At 43.3% G+C, this 24,342-nt stretch overlaps 1 protein-coding gene across 2 annotated transcripts in view; it reads left to right on the forward strand.

Moving 5' to 3' along the window:
* LOC124715789 (matrix metalloproteinase-2-like) overlaps positions 1–24,342 on the forward strand; it is a 912,762-nt gene that overhangs the window by 158,553 nt on the left and 729,867 nt on the right. The gene's annotated exons all lie outside the window — the stretch shown is intronic.

The raw sequence follows: 24,342 nt of genomic DNA on the forward strand, positions 1-24,342 counted from the left end.
CGCCTTTATGACAGCTATAACTCTGCTGGGGACACTTTCAATGTGTCTAAATATCTGTAGAGGAATGGTAACCGATTCTTCTTCAGAGGCCGAAACCATAGAAGGCAGTGGTATTGGACGCTGAGGTCTTCAGCGCAGTAGACGTTCTAATTCATGCCACAGGTGTTCTCCTGGCAGAGTAAAGCTACGTATCTCACCGGACTCGAATCTGTGACCTTCGTCTTTCCCCTGGAAAGTGCTTTACTGATTGAGCTGTCCAACCACGACTCACGGCTCGCCCTCACAGCTTTGCTTCCGATAGTACGTCTTCTTCTACCTTCCAAATTTTTCAGAAATTCTCCTGCATACATCTACCGTCGGTAGATGTATGTTGTGAACGACAATAATCACAGTTTAGTCTCGGTCCGACACACAGTTTTAACCTGCAAGGAAGTTTCAGTCCAAGACATGTTGAGAGACAAGTGCGATGTGAAGTATGTAGAATGTATTTCTATGTTACTCTTTAAGGCGTCAAAAGAAGTTTTTCTTGAGGACGGGACTGGGGATCTTCTGCATGTGCAGCGCACCTTGTATGTAGGATAGCTACCTCCAAAAACCACTTGTTTCGATGTTCTGAAGAAGAACGTTGGCGGACGGTCGAAACGTTAGCTCCTGTCCTGTTTTATGTAACACTGTGAAGTAGCATTACAGTTGAGGGTGTGTAATCATACTGACACCGGCCACAGGAGCCTACGTGCTCATTCTGTAAACTTATTTACACCAATTTAGTAGCCGATTCTTCCATTTCTTACTAGTTTTTCAGATATATTTCCAGTTTTACATGTGTGTAGTATAGTTATTTAGTATGTGAAATTACAATGAAATGAATACCCTTAGCTGCATACAGGCGTTGATAAAAGTCAACGGGGACAGTTGAAAATGTGTGCCCCAATCGGGACTCGAACCCGGGATCTCCTGCTTACATGCCAGACGCTCTATCCATCTAAGCCACCGAGGCCACAGAGGATAGTGCGACTGCAGGGACTTACCTCTGGCACGCCTCCCGTGAGACCCATATTCGCAACTTACTTTTGTCGGTTAGACCGTCAGTGAGAGAGCACTTCGATTTCCTGCTGCTAATAAGGCGAGTACACCGTTCGCTTGTTACATATTTTTGCGAGCTTCAAACAGGTACAACTTATTTTCAGTTATCTGGGTAGTTACTATTTTATTTTTGTAATTTCTTGCGTGTTGGAGTGCCTACTAGACACAACCGTTTATTTTAATAACAGTGTAGTGTACAGTATCGCCGTTGCTATCGACCCTCGTATCGTACAGGCTTTTGTTTGTTTGGTTAGAACAGCTCAGTGTCGGTTAGACCGTCAGTGAGAGAGCACTTCGATTTCCTGCTGCTAATAAGGCGAGTACACCGTTCGCTTGTAGAGTAAACATAGTCATGTGTAGGGACTGTGGTTGTTGTGAGCGGACGCAAGGAGAATTGGCCACTCTTCGCGGGCAGGTGGAGGCTTTGTCTGTTAGGCTCATCGAGCTCGAGGCGCAGGCGTCGGCTCGTAGTGGCGTTGGGGCAACTGTGGTGAGACCTATGCCTACTTCGGTGGCCTTGGAATCGCATGGAACCCCTGATGTCGCTGCGTCTTCCGGCAGTGAGCATCTTACCGGTCAGCCATCACTCCAGGGTGAATGGCGGACAGTGGTGGGCTCGCGCGTGCCTGGCCGAAAGGCGAAGGTGGGATCTGGCCGCGTGGCAGCTGCCTTACCCCTTTCCAACAGGTACGGGGTGCTTCCTAGTGGTGATGACATCGTTTCCGAGCCACCACAGGATGCCTCGCCTGTTGGGCCAGTGGCCGATTCTCCGGCAAGGTCCCGACAGTCACAGAGGGCGGGCCTATTAGTTATAGGGAGCTCCAACGTTAGGCGGGTTATGGAACCCCTTAGGAAAATAGCGGGTAGGTCGGGGAAGAATGCCAGTGTGCACTCGGTGTGCTTGCCGGGGAGTCTCGTCCGTAATGTGGAGGAGGCCCTTCCGGCAGCTATTGAACGCACTGGGTGTGACCGGCTGCAGATAGTATCACATGTCGGAACGAATGACGCCTGCCGCTTGGGTTCTGAGGCCATCCTTGGTTCCTTCCGGCGGCTGGCTGATTTGGTGAAGACAACCAGCATCTCACGCGGAGTGCAAGCTGAGCTTAATATCTGCAGCTTAGTGCCCAGAGTCGATCGCGGTCCTCTGGTTTGGAGCCGTGTGGAGGGTCTAAACCAGAGGCTCAGACGACTCTGCGACTATAATGGTTGCAAATTCATCGACCTCCGTTATTGGGTGGAGAACTGTAGGGCCCCCCTAGACAGGTCAGGCGTGCACTACACACCGGAAGCAGCTACTAGGGTAGCAGAGTACGTGTGGCGTGCACACGGGGGTTTTTTAGGTTAGAGGGACCCCCCCTTGGGCGAAACGATAAAATACCTGACGGCTTACCAGAGAGGACATTATCATCGTTGATAAAGAACGTCCGTCCTCAGAGACCAAAAACAGGAAAAGTCAACGTAATATTGGTAAACTGCAGGAGTATCCAGGGCAAGGTTCCTGAATTAGTATCTCTTATTGAAGGAAATAGTGCGCATATAGTATTAGGAACGGAAAGTTGGTTAAAACCGGAAGTGAACAGTAACGAAATCCTAGACACAGAATGGAATATATACCGCAAGGATAGGATAAACGCCAATGGTGGAGGAGTATTTATAGCAGTAAAGAATTCAATAATATCCAGTGAAGTTACTAGCGAATGCGAATGTGAAATAATCTGGGTTAAGTTAAGTATCAAAGGTGGGTCAGATATGATAGTCGGATGCTTCTATAGACCACCTGCATCAGCAACCGTAGTAGTTGAGCGCCTCAGAGAGAACCTGCAGAACGTCGTGAAGAAGTTTCGTGATCATACTATTGTAACAGGGGGAGACTTCAATCTACCAGGTATAGAATGGGATAGTCACACAATCAGAACTGGAGCCAGGGACAGAGACTCTTGTGACATTATCCTGACTGCCTTGTCCGAGAATTACTTCGAGCAGATAGTTAGAGAACCAACTCGTGAAGCTAACGTTTTAGACCTCATAGCAACAAATAGACCGGAACTTTTCGACTCCGTGAATGTAGAAGAGGGTATCAGTGATCATAAGTCAGTGGTTGCATCAATGACTACAAGTGTAATAAGAAATGCCAAGAAAGGAAGGAAAATATATTTGCTTAACAAGAGTGATAGGGCACAAATCGCAGAATATCTGAGTGACCACCATCAAACGTTCATTTCTGAGGAAGAGGATGTGGAACAAAAATGGAAAAAATTCAGAAACATCGTCCAGTACGCCTTAGATAAGTTCGTACCGACTAAGGTCCAAAGCGAGGGGAAAGATCCACCGTGGTATAACAATCATGTACGAAAGGTACTACGGAAACAAAGAAAGCTTCATCATAGGTTTAAGAGTAGTCGAATCATAGCTGATAAGGAAAAGCTGAACGAAGCGAAAAAGAGCGTAAAGAGAGCAATGAGAGAAGCATTCAACGAATTCGAACATAAAACATTGGCAAACAATCTAAACAAGAACCCTAAAAAGTTTTGGTCATATGTAAAATCGGTAAGCGGATCTAAATCCCCTATTCAGTCACTCGTTGACCACGATGGCACCGAAACAGAGGACGACCGAAGAAAGGCAGAAATACTGAATTCAGTGTTCCGAAACTGTTTCACTGCGGAAAATCGTAACACGGTCCCTGACTTCAGCCGTCGCACGGACGCCAAAATGGAAAATATTGAAATAAACGATATCGGAATTGAAAAACAACTGCTATCACTTAGTAGCGGAAAAGCATCCGGACCAGACGAGATACCCTTAAGATTCTACAGTGATTATGCTAAAGAACTTGCCCCCTTTCTATCAGCAATTTATCGTAGATCGCTGGAAGAACGTAAAGTACCTAGCGACTGGAAGAAAGCGCAGGTCGTTCCCATTTTCAAGAAGGGTCATAAATCAGATGCGAATAATTATAGGCCTATTTCGCTTACGTCAATCTGTTGTAGAATAATGGAACATGTTTTGTGTTCTCGTATTATGACGTTCTTAGATAATACAAATCTCCTTCATCATAACCAACATGGATTCCGCAAACAGAGATCATGTGAAACTCAGCTCGCCCTATTTGCCCAAGAAATTCACAGTGCCGTAGACACTGGCGAGCAGATTGATGCCGTATTCCTGGACTTCAGGAAGGCATTTGATACGGTTCCGCACTTACGTTTAGTGAAAAAAAATACGAGCTTACGGAATATCGGACCAGGTTTGTGATTGGATTCAGGATTTCCTAGAAGAAAGAACACAACATGTCATTCTTAACGGTTCAAAATCTGCAGATGTAGAGGTAATTTCGGGAGTACCGCAAGGAAGCGTGATAGGACCTTTATTGTTTACAATATACATAAATGACTTAGTTGACAACATCGGTAGCTCCGTGAGGCTATTTGCAGATGACACGGTTGTCTACAAGAAAGTAGCAACATCAGAAGACTCGTACGTACTCCAGGAGGACCTGCAGAGGATTAATGCATGGTGCGACAGCTGGCAGCTTTCCCTAAACGTAGATAAATGTAATATAATGCGCATACATAGGGGCAGAAATCCATTCCAGTACGATTATGCCATAGGTGGTAAATCATTGGAAGCGGTAACGACCGTAAAATACTTAGGAGTTACTATCCGGAGCGATCTGAAGTGGAATGATCACATAAAACAAATAGTGGGAAAAGCAGGCGCCAGGTTGAGATTCATAGGAAGAATTCTAAGAAAATGTGACTCATCGACGAAAGAAGTAGCTTACAAAACGCTTGTTCGTCCGATTCTTGAGTATTGCTCATCAGTATGGGACCCTTACCAGGTTGGATTAATAGAAAAGATAGACATGATCCAGCGAAAAGCAGCGCGATTCGTCATGGGGACATTTAGTCAGCGCGAGAGCGTTACGGAGATGCTGAACAAGCTCCAGTGGCGGACACTTCAAGAAAGGCGTTACGCAATACGGAGAGGTTTATTATCGAAATTACGAGAGAGCACATTCCGGGAAGAGATGGGCAACATATTACTACCGCCCACATATATCTCGCGTAATGATCACAACGAAAAGATCCGAGAAATTAGAGCAAATACGGAGACTTACAAGCAGTCGTTCTTCCCACGCACAATTCGTGAATGGAACAGGGAAGGGGGGAACAGATAGTGGTACAATAAGTACCCTCCGCCACACACCGTAAGGTGGCTCGCGGAGTATAGATGTAGATGTAGATGTTACTGTCCCGTACTATATTCATAGTGCCCCTGCCCATTACACTCATTACTCGCGGCTTTACTGCCGATTCCCGTAAGAGTTCGGGCACTGTTTGTGCATCTGCACGGAAGAAGATGGTCAAATGACCAGTGAGCCGTAACTATCTATCTATCTATCTATCTATATCGACAATATCGATGAACTTTGGTCAAGTATGCAATCCGAATCGCATGCTGAACAAAATAAAAATAAATTTAAAAATAATAATAAAAGCTTCGGTAACTTTGTCACGCCATTACACAAGGTGCAAAATTACTAAATTCGGCTCCAGATGTATAGATAAAATACTTATTCGGTGTCATCAACACAGTGCTACCAATCTGAACTTTTGATTAAAAATGCAAATTTCATTCTCTTACGCCGAATGCCTGCCTTCAGGTCGTCTACTTGCCAGGTGTGGAGCCGTGATTCAAATGTCTTTCGCTGCTATGGATTTTTCTTGGCCGGGACTATCCGAAGACGTGTATCAGTCTCGTGAGGACAGCCGAGGAACTGCTCGAAGGAGAGTCAGAGACTCTGCCACAGCGTCTGACATTAGCGGCCCTTTTGCAGGTGTGTTAACAGCCGCTCCTTCAGGCTGATGCTTACTGCCGCAGTGGCCGGTTGACTACTCGTGCTTCCATTGGCCTGACAGTAGAGTTGTTGTTTTCTGCTTATCGAAGATAAGATGATGCTGCAAGTTATTCCCGAGGGTATCATAGAGCCGTAAAAGTGTACGGTCGTAAGATATACATGGCGTTAGTGGTATGAGTGCAGATATTTTTATTGGTGACTGAGGAGTGTGTACTGAACAAAATTACATCAGTTTTTACTTCATTAACAGATTAATAATTACAGCCATTAGGAGTTGTATGTTTTCAGGTAAGTTAGAAACTACAAGTACATGTGGCAAGAACAAGCCACTAAAACTTGTTTATCCCTGGCACCAGATCAAGATGTTTAAATGTGGACGCATGGACGCAAAACGGTTAGACTATACTGACGCAGCCGTAGTACAATTAGTGGTGCAGTTACGACCGTGCAGAAAATAAACTATGTGATCAAAAGTATCCGAGCACCTGGCTGAAAATGACTTACCAAGTTCGTGGCGCCCTCCAACGGTAATGCTGGAATTCAATATGGTGTTCGCCAATGACAGCTTCCACTCTCGCAGGCATACGTTCAGTCAGGTGCTGGAAGGTTTCTTAGGGAATGGCAGCCCATTCTTCACGGAGTGTTGCACTGGGGAAGTATCGATGTCAGTCGGTGAGGCCTGGCACGAAGTCGACTTTCCAAAACATCCGAAACGTGTGTTATAGGATTCAGCTCAGGACTCTGTGCAGGCCAGTCCATTACAGGGATGTTATTGTATTTTAACCATTCCGCCACACGCCGTACATTATGGACAGGTGCTCGATCGTGTTGAAAGATTCAATCGCCATCCCCAAATTGCTCTTCGACAATGGGAAGCAAGAAGATGTTTAAAACATCAATGTAGGCCTGTGCTGTGATAGTGCCACGCAAAACAACAAGAGGTGCAAGCCCCCCCCCCCCCCCCCCCATGAAAAGCACGATCACACCATAGCACCACCACCTCCGAATTTTACTGTTGGCACTACACATGCTGGCAGATGACGTTCACAGGGCATTCGCCATACCCACACCCTTCCATCGGATCACCACATTGTCTACCGTGATTTGTCACTCCACACAACGTTTTTCCACTGTTCAATCGTCCAATGGTTACGCTCCTTACACCAAGCGAGGCGTAGTTTGGCATTTACCGGCGGGATGTGTGGCTTATGAGAAGCCGCTTGACTATGAAACCCAAGGTTTCTCACCTCCCGCCAAACTGTCATAGTACTTGCTGTGGATCCCGATGCAGTTTGGAATTCCTGTGCGATGGTCTTGCTAGATGTCTGCCTATTACACGTTACGACCCTCTTCAACTATAAGCGATCTCTGTCAGTCAACAGACGAGATCGGGCTGTACGATTTTGTGCTGTATATGCCCCTTCACGTTTCCACAATCACATCCGGAACAGTGGACCTAGGGATGTTTAGAAGTGTGGAAATCTCGCGTAGAGACGTATGAGACAAGTGACACCCAATCAGCTGATCACGTTCGAAGTCCGTGAGTTCCAAGGAGCTCCCCATTCTGCTCTCTGACGTTGTCTAATGACACTGACGTCGCTGGTATATAAGGCAGTAAATTAATGTGACGTGTTTGCGGGAAGATTATTAAACACAGAAAAAAATCACACAGTACTGGGTACATATTGACGATACCAATAACCACAGTATCTGCACTATACTCCTAACATCCTGTATATTACATCCAGATGGCTGCACGACATCATAGTAGCAATTCGCTTCAAATTCAAAAGGCCTTTAGCTGTATCACTGTGTCAGTTCACTATCTGTGATACGTGTGCGGAAGCTGTTTTTGTTAAATGTCACAGTGATGAGCATCTTTCGTGGAAAGTAGTATGATGACCTAACACTTTACGTCACTACAGTGTCGCAGGACAAGAGCATAACAGACCGCATCACATGACTCTCTCAGATTTTCTCCGAGAAATGTTGAAAGTGGTAGAATTGAGCATCACTTAGCCAGCTGTAGAAACTGGAGGGGAAAAAATTTCCTCCAGGGCTTCAGAACTTGATAGCTCCATCTTTAAAGCAAACAATTCATTTAATTAATTCATGATTACAGAAATGGCGCGGTAATGCCATGTTAGAACTTTGTCCCATTCGCAGTAAGAGAACATGCACCTTTGAAAACTGGAACTTGCTGAACCAAATATTTACTTACAATGTGAAGAAGATAACTCCATGACAAAACAATCATTGTGTATAAATTTGAATTCCAATGAGATGGCGTAGTTGTTAACACACTGGAAATCGAGATAAGGTGTTCAAATAAACGCCCGCCCGCCCTGCTTTATCATTGTGTAGTTTTCCTAAATCTCTTCCTTGAAACGGGTTTCGTTCTCTGGTCTTCAATAACAAATACGTAAGTACTACTCCGTATAGCTTTAGATAAGCTGCAAGCTGAGTTTCATAATACGAATAGCTTTATGGAGACATCAGAAATAAGAAATGTGACTGACAGGTTTGGAAGGTAAACGCGGGATGTTTGTGACGAACGGAACAGGAAGGAGCAACACTGCCAATCTGAGAAACGAGAAACATCGCAACGGAAACCGCACGGGGAGACCAGAGAAGCGGGCGGAAGCCGCAGCATTTCTCGGCACAGAGCGAGTGCGCAGTTCTTCCACTACCTTCCCGGTAGTTTCCGATAACCGTGGTTACGCGTCTGTGGCCGTTCAGAATAACTCTGACCGAGCAAAATTCGTCGGGTTGAGGCACTTTCCTGATCTCTAATGGCGTCCATGTCTTGTAAAACGGAGACCGAATGTGTGTAAAAGGGGTCATTACCGTCATTGTAATATCAAGATTACTTGTCAGAAACGACTATATATGTTAATCGATTGGGTAGCATAAAATACCACAGTTGAAGAGGAAATGACATAGCTATAAATGGCAACCATATCAGTTGGACAGACAAATATAGGTACATTGAAGGTAACAGCGAAGAAACCTTGGGTAACAGAAGAAATACTTCAAATGATCGACAAAATTAGGTAGTGCAGAAATGTACAGGTAAAGGCAGGAATAGAGCAATAACAGTCACTTAGGAATGAAATAAATGAAAATGGCACGGAAGCGAGGGTGAAATGGTTGGAGAAAATTGTGAAGATATCAAAAAATAATGCTCGCAAGAGGACGGATTCAGCACACAGAAAAGTCAAAATAAAAGGGAAATTACAGTCAATATTAGAAGCAGTAGCGTCAACAACAAGAGTGCAAGAGAAATTCCACTGTTAAACTGGGAGGTGTGTGCGGACAGATGGCCCCTTTGAGGAGGAGGAGGAGGAGGAGGAGTAACTATCTATGACGTGTCAGAAGAAGAACTGGGAGTGGATTTAAAAGGCATTGGAGATGCAGCGTGAAAATTTAGTCTGGCTTTGGAAGATTTGTGATCAATTGAGGCAGAAAGCAATTATGTTAAAAATTAGGTGGGTTAATGAGATTTTTGGAAATTTGTGTTAAGTTCTATGGGACCAAACTGCTGAGGTCATCAGTCCCTAGGCTTACACACTACTTAATCTAACTTACACTAACTTACACCAAGGACAACACACACACCCATGCCAGGGGAGCACTGAACCTCCGACGGGGGCAGCCGCGCGAACCGTGGCAAGGCGCCCTAGACCGCACGGCTACCCCGCGCAGCGGTTAATGAGATAAGAAAGGAAACCCATCCGGAAAAGCACTCCGCTTCCGTTATTCGCGCCGGTACCGGACCAATACACCCAGTGAATTAATAACAAGTGCTAAGGTCCTGGCCAGCCTGGGTGTGGCTTTTGGGTGGTTTCCCACATCCAGTTAGGTGGATACCGGGCTGCTTCCCACGTCCCGCATCTGTTATACGATCCGCAAACATTTCAATAAACGTTCTCAAACTTTCACGTGAGTTTACACTATACGGAGAGGGAGGGGGGAGGGGGGGAGAGGGGGAAGAGATAGTGAAAGGAAGGGCATCCACTACTGTCTACTAAAAGAAGAAAGATAGGAAATGGCTACTTCTTAGTAGAGTCCGCGAGGAGAGGAAGATCTGGAAGACATTGACAAGAAGAAGGGGCAGGTTTATAAGAGATGTGTTAAGACATCAGAGAATAACTTCCACGGTACTTAAAGGATCTGTAGCGGGTCAAAACTGTAGAGGAAGATAGAGATTGTGTAATTTTTCCTCCTTATCTTTTCTACGTAATTCTGTAGCTCTCAATTCGTTCGAGCAATCAATCATTCATGATAGGAAACACAGTCATAGCTCAGTCACTCAAAATGATTCTGAAATTTTACTTGTTAGAATGAAATCAGGCGATGATTCTTCTTCTTTGCAAGCTCGTGCTTTGCGGCAGTCTGCTAATCTGTACAAATAAAATGGCTCGTAATTTTGGGAGCGTTGTATAATCAGTCGGGAAACCTCATATCAAGCGGATATTTGGCTTTGATGAAGTTTAACCTTCCGAAGAAGTAATGGAGCTCTTGGATTATTAAATGCAGGTTCGTATCCAGTCTTTCGGAAGTTCCCTTCTGATTAACAACTACGCAATATATCGATAAATATCATTAATTCTCATGTTTCCAATACACACCTTTTATTTGAAGGAGCAATCTATATATATTTCCTCTTTAATCGTACAGTTTCGTCTTAGTTATCTTCTGTCATAAATCTCAATAATCAGATTACAGTTCTTCCAAACCAAGCTCAGGCTAATCGGCACGAAGACAATCTCGAAAAGCTCCCTTTCTTTCTTTCTTTAACAACCACCAGAGACAGTACTACAAAGAATACTTATGCGCTCATGGCATAGCTATTGTATGAGCTACTTTTCGCATGGATTCTGCGAGTATGAAGATAGAAAATTAGTAAACGTCATTCAAGGGTAGAATTGTATCTGAGTAATTCATCGAATATAAAGAGATATTACAATTGGATTATAGACAACAAACAACCAAAAACGTTGGGTGAAAGTGCTGCTCCGAGGTGAAGAGGCTGGCACAGAAGAGAAATTCGTGGCGGGTCGCATCAAACTAGTCACAATACTAATGAGGAAGACGGGCTGTATATGAGGCGCCCACGATGCCGTATTACTAGTGAGCAGTGCTCCGGTCAGGAGCTAGGGATGGGAAAAACCAACCAGTATTTTAGTTCTGAATAACTGATATTTTTCAGTATATGTTTGTTCTCGGTCGTAACAGGTGCTTTTTTTAAAATTTTTTATTGTTAACCGAGTTGAAAATCCGAAACATCAATTAACGTATGAGCAGTGATAAAATATTTCCTTTTGTAAATAATTTTTTTAAAGGAGTAAATTTTATTCGTAAAATTTGCATTGGTTTGAAATATTGCATTATTATAGAGTATGGAAAAAGCGATCATGCTATTTTAATAACAATGCCGACAGAAACGAGCAACAAACAAATTTCGTTAAGAGTTGGTACGGTATTGCTGTGACAATAATGCCCCTCCTGCCATGTGTCGTGGCTGAAGGTACGCATGTACGAGCGGTGTGCAAGACTTGGCCCCACCCTCTCTTACGGTAGTTTCTTGCTGTCGTCGCCAGACAACCGATATTTAGCAAAATGGCACCAACCTTCCTCTGGGAATTGTTTCTTTTTTCTATAAGAAGTGACGTAGCAATGAAGTACAAGGCTTCATTTGCTGTAAGAGACAGAAATTTGTATGCCATTTCAGCCGGTCGTTGTGACCGAGCAGTTCTAGGCGCTTCAGTCTGGAACCGTGCGACCGCTACGGTCGCAGGTTCGAATGCTGCCTCGGGCATGGATGTGTGTGATGTCCTTAGGTTAGTTAGGTTTAAGTAGTTCTAAATTCTAGGGGACTGATGACCTCAGATGTTGAGCCCCATAGTGCTCAGAGCCATTTGTATGTCAAAAAAATGGTTCAAATGGCTCTGAGCACTATGGGACTCAACTGCTGTGGTCATAAGTCCCCTAGAACTTAGAACTACTTAAACCTAACTAACCTAAGGACATCACACACATCCATGCCCGAGGCAGGATTCGAACCTGCGACCGTAGCGGTCGTGCGGTTCGACTGTAGCGCCTTTTACCGCTCGGCCACTTCGGCCGGCATTTGTATGTCATTTATGTGAAGTAATAAGAGACGAAGTAAATTATAGTAGCAGTCGTAAATTAAAAACTTACCAGCAATTCATTCATAGTGTGCAATAAAAAGAGAAATTAGCTGATCTGCTGCTTGTAGCCCTTGAAAACGGACAAATAAACAGTGAAAGTCGAGTTCTTCAGCCTCAGTTTTCACCCTTTAGCACAGAGTATTCGTGATGCCCAAATAGTGCTATGAGCGTCAATTACAACATGATGTTGGAGCAGAATTTCAAAAAATTAGGATCAATAAGAATATTGGTGACTTTTTGTAGTATTCAACCATTTATCACTATTCGAGAAAAGAAGCGAACGGTGGACGGACAGGATGTTCTCTTATTTGCCTCTTTAATTTAGTGTTTTAAACTTACGTATCTTGAAACTGAGTGAGTTAAAATTTTCCCATCTTTGTTTATAACAGGATAAATATAACAGGAGTAAAGAAAACGAAAATCTGGTATTTTAGAAACCGGTTTTTTGAGCGGTTCTAACAGTTAGGTTAAACTGACGTCGAAAAAAAGATATAACTGGAAACCGGTTTTTCAGCGATAACCGCCGTCCCTATCTGGAAGCTGCGCTGAGGACGACGCCTCGCTTTCCAGGAACGACGCGTGTGGCGCTCTGCTGGCGAGCCCTGTTTTGGCAACGCTGTTTTTGTGCTCGGACGTTTACGCCTGTTGACAATAGGAGTGCTAGGGACACACCGAAGCTACGCCGAAGGAAGAGAAGATAAAAGGACAGTTTAACGCACAGCCCAAGCTGCAGTTATTAGACACTGCAGCTTTGCTAGTCAAGGATGGGAAAGCAAATCTAGCTTGGTCTTTTGAACGATTCGTTTAATTGATTTAGAATGACAACGGAAATTCTAAATTACCACCAACGCAAGGGTCCACTGTTCTCAAGTCCTGGACTGGACTCTCTCGGTTTAACCTTAAAATACAGTAGTCAGCCAGCTGTTGGAACACACAAAATATACGTATTTATTTATTTTGGAGTATTTATTTGTTGCGGTCACAAAGCCTGGCCTCATTTGTGTCTAAAGCATACTGTACAATACTTAAGTACATTGAAAATTCTCTACATAATAGATTCCATTTTTTCCTTAAACTCTAATGATGCAATACTTATGAACACATACATAAAATTATTGGGACAGAACTTAAATAAATACGAATAAAATTAAAATTTGGCTCTGTGGCCGCATAAGTATGTGTGTAACCAGAAACAGAAAGATCTGGGGTACAGTTCTCCATTGGCAAATTCTTGCTAGAGTTACTTGTGAAATTTGAGAATTTCGTCTGTGATAATGTTTTGTGTATTTGGTTTCTGAAACTCAGACATCCTCTGGGTCACTGTGGAACACTCTGTCAGATCGTATAAGAAGGCGGACGTATGGGGGTATTTCACACGTTTTCAATGTTTCGCATCTTCATGAACGGTCTGTTAGAACAGTATGCGTGATTGTACACTCGACTGAATAAAGGTCCACGAAAAAACGATAAAGTAGCTATAACTCGCTAAGCATGATATGTGAAAACATTATAAAACGAATAGCAAACAGGAAAGGAAAATAGTTCCATTCAATAAATTTATGCCAACGGCCTTGGCTTGTTGAGTACACCGATTCTCGTTGGACTATCAAAGTTAAGCAGTGTCGGTCGTGTTGAGTATTTGGATGGGTAACCGCCTGGGTACGCCACGTGCTGTTGGCTACTTTTCCTTTGTCTTTACGCCAAGGGGGAGGATGGGTGGTGGCGTAAAGTTCATGACGAGATTTCGCATCAGTGTCCTCGATCAAACGCCAAACTTTTTCGCAATGTCTCATTGAATGAGGAGGTGTGAACACTGTTAATGGTCATCCCGCGTCGGATGTGAACGTCAAGCTCGGCGGATCCCAAGGTTCCATTCGAGGGAATTCTCCCACTCCCTTTTCTCATCACCGTCCATAACACCACGCTGCACACAGCCATTATACCCACCTGCACTTATCAGATACACTTAGCACGGACCCCTCACGATTCTCGAAAGCGAGGCCGAATTGTGTGCGAAGAACAGAAAAAGCTTTCCTACTAAGTGGTTGAACCTGCCCTTCGCTGTCACCCAGACAACAATGCCACGTGAATTTACTTTTTTTATTTTTTATTTTTCTTCGCTTGCGTTTTGGTACTAATTACAACAACAATAATTTTACAAAGATATCTATACTGAAAAGATAATCTGATAAAGAGTCGTTTCCTTTCCCACGGAATTCTGACAAAGCCGATTTGTTGTGGCAACTGTTAAACAGCTTTCTTTGATGTAGTTGACGAATTGCAGCACTTTCTAGACTCATCAAACTGATTACGGTCTTACAAGCAGGCTCTTTTCCAAATGTACTTCTAGCTAGAAACCGTTTGTGGTAGCTGGAGTCGAAGGTTTCTGTTAATACTGTCTTTTGAGTACTTCTGTTGACATTTCCAGAGAAATTTTCAACCCCTAGTACACATTTCTGTATTTTTAACTGAGGCGTCAAATATCGGTTTTCGTAGATTTAGCGTTAAAAATGTTTAAATGTAACTAAAAATTATCATAAAAATTTTCATACTATATCTCACCACCTCGTAGATTGAATATCCAGAAACAGTAAAAAAAGCATTTTTTATACAGATTTTCAGAAATTTAGCTTCAAAACTGCATTGTTTCTGAAGTATTTCCATAAAAATTTTCATCCCCTCCTTCACCCCCTTACGGGATAATGTAAATGTAGCTTTAAAATGACTTAGTGGTTCTTTAATAATTATTTACCTAAAAAGAAACTTTTACCCTATTCCCCCCCCCCCTCCCTGCACCCCCCCCCCCCCTTAAGGGGTTAATTTCTGACTGAGAAACCACATACCAATTTTCGTTGGTCTAGTTTCAAAATTGACTTAACAGGCACGTATTTTCAAAAAATCTTTCATCTCCTATTTCACCAGCTTAGAGGCAGAATTTCTAAAAAAAGCCCTTCTTAAATTACACTTATGGTATATGATCAACAACACATTCTGCAAATTTCGAGTTCCTATCCTTAGCCATTGTAAATGACAAATTTGAACTGTGAAAGAGAGACAGAACCTATAGTGAATGGTTCCATGTGAGATAAGTGTAGCACCGTGAGTGGAGAAACTGCCATACAGTGCTGCAGTGCCAGCCCATAGCTCACGGCCGGCGCTCGTAATTCATTAACGACACGACAGCGTGCAGCAGCTCTCCACGCTAATACGCGCAGCAGCAGCAGCAGCACCAGCAGAAGCGCTGTTGTCTGGGACCGGCTGCTTTCGCGTGCCGCGCCGCTCATTAACGACGACACACTGCAGGCCATTGTCTGCCAACTAAAACGAGCGCGCACACCTCGCACTTTTTCGCTTTCTCTACCTAGGCGCGTGCACACGTGCTTTTGTGTGTGTGTCGCTGTGTGTGTGTGTGGGTGAGTGCAGGGAGGGGGGGGGGGAGATAAAAGAATGTGTGGGAGTTAAAAGAATGGGTGGAGCTGCGAACGCCTTCTCGAAACGAAGAGAGCGAAAAAAAAGACGGAGAAAAATTCCAATTGCCTTAAAAAGATTCTCATTTGTCAACGACGCAATCATTCATTTGGCAATAGGTCTACGATGCTCTGAATAAAATTCAGAGAAATATTGGTATAAAGAAGATTGGTCTACGAGATATAGCACGGCATAATACACACGGTATAATACAAGGAGAACCTTTCTCTCTTTTCAATAAAAATAATTTTGTCTCTTTTGGGATCTTTATTTTAGCCAATTAAGGTGGAACCGATTTGTGCTGGAAAAACATGAGTTGCAAATCTGGAGCTGTACGTCATCCCGTCGACGTCTCCGATGCTTATATTGAACAAACTGTGTACGCGGCGGTTGATAATAAAATCAACTGAGGCCTTTCTCACTTGTCTGACGTTCTTTGCCCACGTCCCGTTCCTAATCCATTACATATGGAGACATTTATGTACGTCTATCTTGCACCTGGTGAAAGAAATTGGAATCAATTTTTTCCTGAGTAAATCTGTTCAGTATCAGTGCATTAGAATATCTAACAATTTTCACAATCATACGATAATTACAGCCCACACTGGACTTCTCTGAGTAGCTGCTCTTTAATTATAACCATCCAGTATAACAGTCCGTCAAGGTCTATTTTTGCCTTATTACAGGTACCTGTTAACAGTACGCAGAAGTAAAAGGCTGCTTGAAAATTAAATAAAAAGAAAGTAGTGTCATACATTTATATCTCGTTCACTTTGGTGTTATCAGTTGTATAGGCCAAACTCGTAAGGACACTGGGTTCTAGGTCGTGGGAATGTGTGATGTTCTGATTTATCATGTATCACTTATCCTGGGATTGAGCTTCCTCACGATTTATCATCCTCTCACTTCTTCTAGACAACTGTATCGTATGCTGCGTTGCTGCATTGCTAGGATGTAATGGAAGTGGTCTGTGGTTGTTTGGTAACTGTGCCATGTGGACTGTGGTGCACTAAATTCAAAGCTATGAGACAGACTAGTGCGCCAGTGGCTAAGTGCAGCATTCCAAGATTTCCTTTAGGTCAAATTAGTCTGTTTGAAGCAATAATACAAGTTTGAGGCCCATATTACACACTTCAGACTCAACCTATGCTTTCTGCAACTTGTAGTGAAGTTTGCGGCCGTAGCATGCAGCAAGTTTAATATTCGATCGGGCATGTCGTAAAGTAAGGCAACACGGACGCGCCAGTAAACAATAACTATCGATATAAAGTGGACGAAAATGGATCCGCTTCCGAGAAAATTTGGAGCAGTGAATATACGTAACAAGAACCTCCTGGAAGCCCAAACAGCAGGAACTAAAAGACTCTACTGTCCCGAGACAAGATTGTTAAAAGTGCGGTGACTATATGTAAAACTTGTGCATGAACGGTAAAGAAACCATGTACAACTGTTACGAGATAAAGGGGAAAATTGTTTGGATACATATTATGTCATTTTTTCAATATCAGATTTAATGGAGAAATGAACACCGTAGGGCTGTACAAAAATTAGAATGTGCGCCAACGACAGTCATTGGTGAAAACACTGTGTGCGACAGCTTCGCGTATATTGTGAAACTGTAGCTCGAGGAAATCTTTAGCCAGATGAAATACTACTCATGCATATCATTTAAAAAATAGTAATAATTACAACTCAGAGAGGTGCAACGGAAGGCTAAGTCCTATATGGTTCATATTATCAAGGTATTTTACTAATACGGGATTTGTCATAAAATATGGCAATAACAAACCTTGCAGTTCGAGGCACCATGTTGGCTGCGTGTATAGAGCACGGCATTACTAGAGAGTATGGTGGGTGCTATTGAGCCTTAGCTCAAATATTGAAAGACGCCTAATGCTATTGCCGGTCGCGGTGGCCGAGCGGTTCTAGGCGTTTCAGTCAGGAACTGCTACGGTCGCAGGTTCGAATCCTGCCTCGGGCATGGATGTGTGTGGTGTCCTTAGGTTAGTTAGGTTTAAGTAGTTCTAAGTTCTAGGGGACTGATGACCTCAGATGTTAAGTCCCATAGTGCTCAGAGCCATTTGAACAATTTTTTGAATCTCATACAAGCTTGAAGATATTGAGCCGATGCTGGCAGGTGGAACATACAGATATATTAGAATCTGTTAGGTAAAACACTTCAGTCATACTCAGAAGCAGGAAGAGTTGACCCAGGAACTTACATGGGATGTTTACATCTTGAATACCAAATCGTACGCGAAAAAAATGGTCAAAGTGATTATTGTTTATGAGGCCTCGTAGTTTGGTTACTCGTTTAGCATAGTCAATTGGATCGATAAAGATAGTGAATAATGTAAGTTATTGTTCTCACATTCACATTTAGAGTTCAGTTTTAGTTGCATATTACTCCTAATATAGAGTACGTTCCAATATTTAAGAAATATTTGAGAACAGAAAGCACGGCACATTTTTACGTATCTTCTGTGTCGTTGGTCTCCACGGCAATTCTTGATAGACATATTCCCATTATAGTTGCGGATTCATCTCGGTTTTTGTATGCTGCAACTGAATCTGGAGATTGAAAGTTTTCTTTCAACTAATTTCTTCAGTTTTTGTCAGATACATTGATTTATTTGCTTTTAGTTACAAAATCTTACATTTAGCCACAAAACTAAATCTCACAACCGGGCCAGGCTAATGCCAGACTTCAACTGTGTGAATTGAATCAACTCGCCAAAGATAGTGTGTATACAGAGATATTGATACAACTCAAAGGTTCACGTCGAGTGTTTAGAAAAATTATTTTTTTAATTAATTCATTTACATTGTAAATTTTTGTAGGTCATTAACAAGTGCTTGTATGTACCGGGTAGTTATAATTAAAGTGCAGCTACTCACGGAGATTAAATGAGGGCTGTAATTATCGTATGGCAGCAAACCTTGAAGGATACGCTAATACGCTGATGCGGAATCAATTTGCGCTGGAAAAAATTGATTTCAGTTTTGGCCACCAAATCTGGTTCAAAAATGGTTCAAATGGCTCTGAGCACTATGGGACTTAACATCTGAGGTCATCAGTCCCCTAGAACTTAGAACTACTTAAACCTAACTAAAGGACATCACACACATCCATTCCCCAAGCAGGATTCGAACCCGCGACCGTAGCGGTCGCTTGATTCTAGACTGAAGCGCCTAGAACCGCTCGGCCACCACGGCCTGCTTGCAAATCTGGCAATGTACACTGTTTGTTAACAGTATGACATCCACACTGTCAATTGACAAGCCATAACGTTAGTGAGCAATGTGAGTACCAACATGAAAGACCGTGCGCTGTCAGTGGAACTGTGATGTCACCGACAATAATTACAGAGCTGCATTGACAGAGTATCGCCAACTACATGGTCTGAGGAAAGGCTTGATGATGATAATGGAACTCGAAATCACGTCTGAACTTAGTGTGGCACCTGGAAAAGGAAGGCGTCCCATCCCAGTGGAAATTACTGACCATGCAGTACTAGTACGTAGTACTAGTGCTCGTACAGTGTCATTAGATTTGTCCATCCCATGGTCAACAGTACGGAAAGTTTTGCCATTTATATGGCAGTGGCATCCGGGTGCATTGAAGACACATAACTGCTGAATTTGGGGTATTGTTAAACTGCGTGTTGTGCACGAAGAGCCATTGCACTCGCCTTATGTGACTGTGTGAGTGGATTCAAGAGTACTTCATTCTCGGTCCGTTCTTCTCTAAAGAGAATACACCCAGAGAGCTTGTCAGATGCACTGCGACATATGCATGTTATCGAGACCCCCGTGCAAAGGATGTGATTCCTGCTCTGGAAGAGAGCAACTGAGTGGAAACCACTGTTTTCATGCAGGATGGGGTAACACCGCATATCGCTGGCCCAGTGAAAGATCTGCTTAGTGCAGCCTACAAACGTGTTATCTCCAGTGGTTTTCTAGATGCATCGCGTGCACCTGATCGAATCCACACGTTTACCAGGGACACGTTCGGTCTCTACCTCATCTTAAGTACAGTATACAGGAACACGTTGCTCAGATTCCATCGGAACTGTTGCGAGCAATTGTTGATCACGCCGTTCTACGTCTCCGATGCTCATAGTGAAGCGGAAGTTAATAATAAAATCAACATTATGCCTTTCACAGTTGTTTAAGCTTTTATGCTCACGTGCAGTTCCTAATCCAGTACATATGAAAACATTTAAATACGTCTTTCTTGATTCACGGCGTCAGATTTTTACCTGGCGGCGAGAAGTGGAACCAATTTTTTTTTCAATGTAAGTTGGTTCCGCGTTAGCGCATCAGAATATCTATCAAGTTCCGCTGCCGCACCATAATTACAGCCCAAGATGAACTTCTGTGACTAGCTGCATTTCAATTACAACCACCGGCTGTATAAAAAGAAATGAAATAATTTTTTGGGAGATTGTTGTCCCAAATTGTGGTAAAAAAATAGAATAAAGTTATACAGTTTGTTAGGATCTGACAAAATGATGTAAGAGTTATTATATAAGTACAGACATTACTCCTAAAAAGGGAGATAAAATGATGTTACTGAACTCCGATTCGAAAATGACAAAATGAATTAATCGATACCGCCGCTCGACATTATATCAGGATACCGATACGAACGAAACGAAATTCCGTAAACTTAAAAAATAACAAAAAATACAACGAGTAATAACGAAAATTAGAACGTCAGCTCCATACCTGCAGCAAAAAGATGCTTTCAGCCTGTTGTCAGAGACGCATGCGGTTACGAGTTTGACGAGGTCGCATTGCCGGCGGTGGAATACAGTTTCACTTCACTTCACTGCACGTAACATATCAGCTATGAATGAAGACGGTCGCCCGCTGCTCTCCCGGCTGCCCCGCCACAGTGCACATGCCTCCGGCGCCGTTCCGCTCTTTCTTCGGCGGCTCTCCCCTTTAAGTGGCCATTGTGAGCTTTCCGCGGGCCAGTAAAAGCCTCTACAGAAGCCGACGCCGCAGCCCTCGTCGGCCGTACCAGAAGCGAAGGCCAGCCATTAACGGCGCCCCAGCTACTCGCCTGCCGCAACCGCAACTGTATCAGTTTCGGTCGCCATTACGCGGGTCCGCTTCCGGCTATAATGGCCTGCGTAAATGCGTATGCGTATTATGTGGACGTTGCGTTTGACAAATGAAACTGCTGTGCACGCGGTTTGAACAATTCTCAGCCCCCTGTCTCGAGCACAGTACCGCCAAGAAATGTAAGAGAGACCCGAGGGTGGTGTTCCGCCGCTGCGCCACTTGCATGTTATTTCCTAATTGCAGGTACCACGCGTATGCAAGCGAGATAGCGGGTCTACATTTATGCCTGCATTATTAGTACTGTGGTAGTGTTGCGCATCCAAAATTTAGCACGGCGTTATCGGATTCACAGTTCGTTGGCTGTCTCAGTGTTACTGAGTGCTGTGCCTTTTAGCTCTCCTCACGGATACTGCCTGATAACAGTCATGTAAAGCGAAAACTAGTTATGTAAATTTATAAATATATATAAATAATATATAAAGTTCCTCTCCCAAGCAGATCCTTTCAATTATTTTTCTTTTTTCTTTCATTTTAAACATAACTACTGATCTTCGTGGTCATCTAACAGATAGTCTACAAGCTTGATTTCGTTAGTTATTTGGTTGGTTGGTATGTGGGGAAGGGGCCAAATGGTGAGGTCATCGGTCCCATAGGATTAGGGAAGGATGAGGAAGAAAATTTGCCATGTCCTTTCTGAGGAACCAGCCCAGTATTTGCCTGAAGCGATTTAGGGAAATCACGGAAACCTAAATCAGGATGGTCGGATGCGGGTTTGTACCGTCGTCCTCCCGACTGCGTGTCCAGTGTGCTAACCACTGCGTCACCTCGCTTGGTGATATACCTAGTGAAACACATTTTAATACCTTATTGAGTCTTTTATTTAAGAAAGATAAATATCGAAACAGTGACTATGTGCACCTATAGCATGGAAACGTTCCCGTTTCTTTCACGTAAGGTATATTTAAGAAGAAAAGCCACTTTTGAGTCGGAGAATTAAACAGAGACAACGTTTTCTGAAACTGTTCTTTCAGTCATTGTACTGAATCTCTTCCTTATTCCACTTCTTCAGAAGATACCTTTTTAAAATAATAACTTGTTCTTGATGGACTGACTGAATTATATCTACAAAGCTATATTATTGTGTCTTGTCGAACTCTATGACTATTTATTCAGCAATGACGAGAGCAATACCAACACGTCAATTTTGTGTACTTAACTGCACTTATTTATTGAAATAGTAATGGTTTTATGCTGAAAAATCTCCATACGTCCACATGCGCCGCAGTTGTTGCAATACCTTCTGCGCAAATAATCCACAGTCAGTTCTTAGATAAGAATCTTATTTCTATAGCCTTCTTTTGAAACCTCCACACTTCATCACAACTGGACGTACCGTACACCTATGTGGAACAACAACATGTGATAAGCGTTATTTCTCCGTATGCTTATTTGCATGAAAGCTTTATAAGTCAGCTGATGATGAGGCGCGTAAGTCAGTTTTTATAACGAACGAAGTTTTCAGAAGCAACTGGGACGGGGTCATCTGCCTTAAACTCTCAAAGAGCCGCTGCTTGTAGCAGATACGAAAACACAGAAGCTTAAAGAAAAAAAAATTGCTACTGTACTGACACGTATCTAACATAGGTGCCGATATTCCACATGGTCAGTCATGGTTGACATAATTACACAAGTACGAGTAAGTAGTGTAAAGAAAGCTGCATTGTGGGACGCACCTGACTCCTAGATTACCCTCTTCGATTTAATTTGTTCCTTATCTAGCATTACCTAATAATCAGCGACCTCACCATCATCAGCATTATCACGATAAATCCTCAAACCTCTTATGTGGAGCGCCGGCTGGGGTGGCCGAGCGGTTCTAGGCGCTACAGTCTGGAACCGCGCGACCGCTACGGTCGCAGGTTCGAATCCTGCTTTGGGCATCGATGTGTGTGATGTCCATAGGTTAGTTTGGTTTAAGTAAGGTAAAATAACCAATGACGGACGGAGCAAGGAGGACATCAAAGGAAGACTCGCTATGGCAAAAAAGGCATTTCTGGCCAAGAGAAGACTACTAATATCAAATACCGGCCTTAATTTGAGGAAGAAATTTCTGAGGATGTACGTCTGGAGTACAGCATTGTATGGAAGTGAAACATGGACTGTAGGAAAACCGGAACAGAAGAGAATCGAAGCGTTTGAGATGTGGTGCTATAGAAGAATGTTGAAAATTAGGTGGACTGATAAGGTAAGGAATGAGGAGGTTCTACGCAGAATCGGAGAGGAAAGGAATATGTGGAAAACACTGACAAGGAGAAGGGACAGGATGATAGGACATCTGCTAAGGGAATGATTTCCATGGTACTAGAGGGAGCTGTAGAGGGCAAAAACTGTAGAGGAAGACAGAGATTGGAATACGTCAAGCAAATAATTGAGGACGTAGGTTGCAAGTGCTACTCTGAGATGAAGAGGTTAGCACAGGAAAGGAATTCGTGGCGGGCCGCATCAAACCAGTCAGTAGACTGATGACAAAAAAAAAAAAAATGTAGTTCTAAGTTCTAGGGGACTGATGACCTCAGAAGTTAAGTCTCATAGTGCTCAGAGCCATTTTGAACCTTATGTGGAGCATCCACAGGAAAGTTGTTGAGACGTATGTTTGCAGACGTAGATATGGCGCCAATGAATTTGCGTCCTTCGGTTTACGTGGAACGTCCTATCAATAATGATCCTTCTTCTTCTTCTTCTTTGTATTTCTTCAAGTTGTTCTTTGGTGTTTCTCTCCCCCTCTCGTCGTATTATCTGATCTTGCCACATGCGGCAAGGTTACATAAAGTCAGTCTAAAGCCACTTCTTGCAACGCACGTCTATGCCTGTTCGGTTAGTAGTAACTCATAATTTTTCAATTTAAATGGCCTGTGTAGAAATTCTGTGATGGTCTGTCACTATATGGTTGCTGACCTCTGACTGGCGTATGTAATTTCTTAAATTACCTTCTGCTTCGTTCTAGACGAATCGCAAAAAGTGTGCAACGTTCCAGTCTCGGGAAGGCTACACGCGGGCTAAGCGACTCCCAGGCTGCCCGCACCGGCGTCGCAGCGTTGCATGCAGCTCAGGAACGTCCGGTCTGCTGCAAGAAGCGCAGCTGCAGACATGCTCTGCGGACGTCATAGTGTCGCCTTCTTTCTATTCTCGCTTCACTCATGTAACGGTTCTCGGGGACTGTGCCCGAGTATCTACCGTGAAACACACTGCCAGGCACTCCAAACTAGTGACGTCTTCGGAAGATTGTGGTTGATAGAACTGTTTAAGTTCTGAGCTTTACAATCAGGTCGAAAGCGAAGGCCGACAGATTATCTGATTGAGTAATTTCTGGCGGCTCTATTAACAGTCTCTCACCTAACATGAAAAATAATGTTACTACCACGAAAAAGTGTCGGTAAATAAAAATAAAATTGTGTTGTAGTTACTGGAGAGGGTAGAGTTTTTATTTTTCTGAACTATAGTTTCAGCAGATTGCACGAGGTTAAACAGTAGTTAACCACCTTCTCCCGTTTCTTTATCCATGGTTGTCATTTGTTGCTACATTGTACCTAAACTACCATTGATCGCTCTCAGTCAAATCCATACTTATTATGAATATATATGCATATGTGTGTGTGTTTATTC

This window comes from Schistocerca piceifrons, chromosome 1, assembly GCF_021461385.2.
Source record: "Schistocerca piceifrons isolate TAMUIC-IGC-003096 chromosome 1, iqSchPice1.1, whole genome shotgun sequence".
NCBI lineage: Eukaryota > Metazoa > Arthropoda > Insecta > Orthoptera > Acrididae > Schistocerca > Schistocerca piceifrons.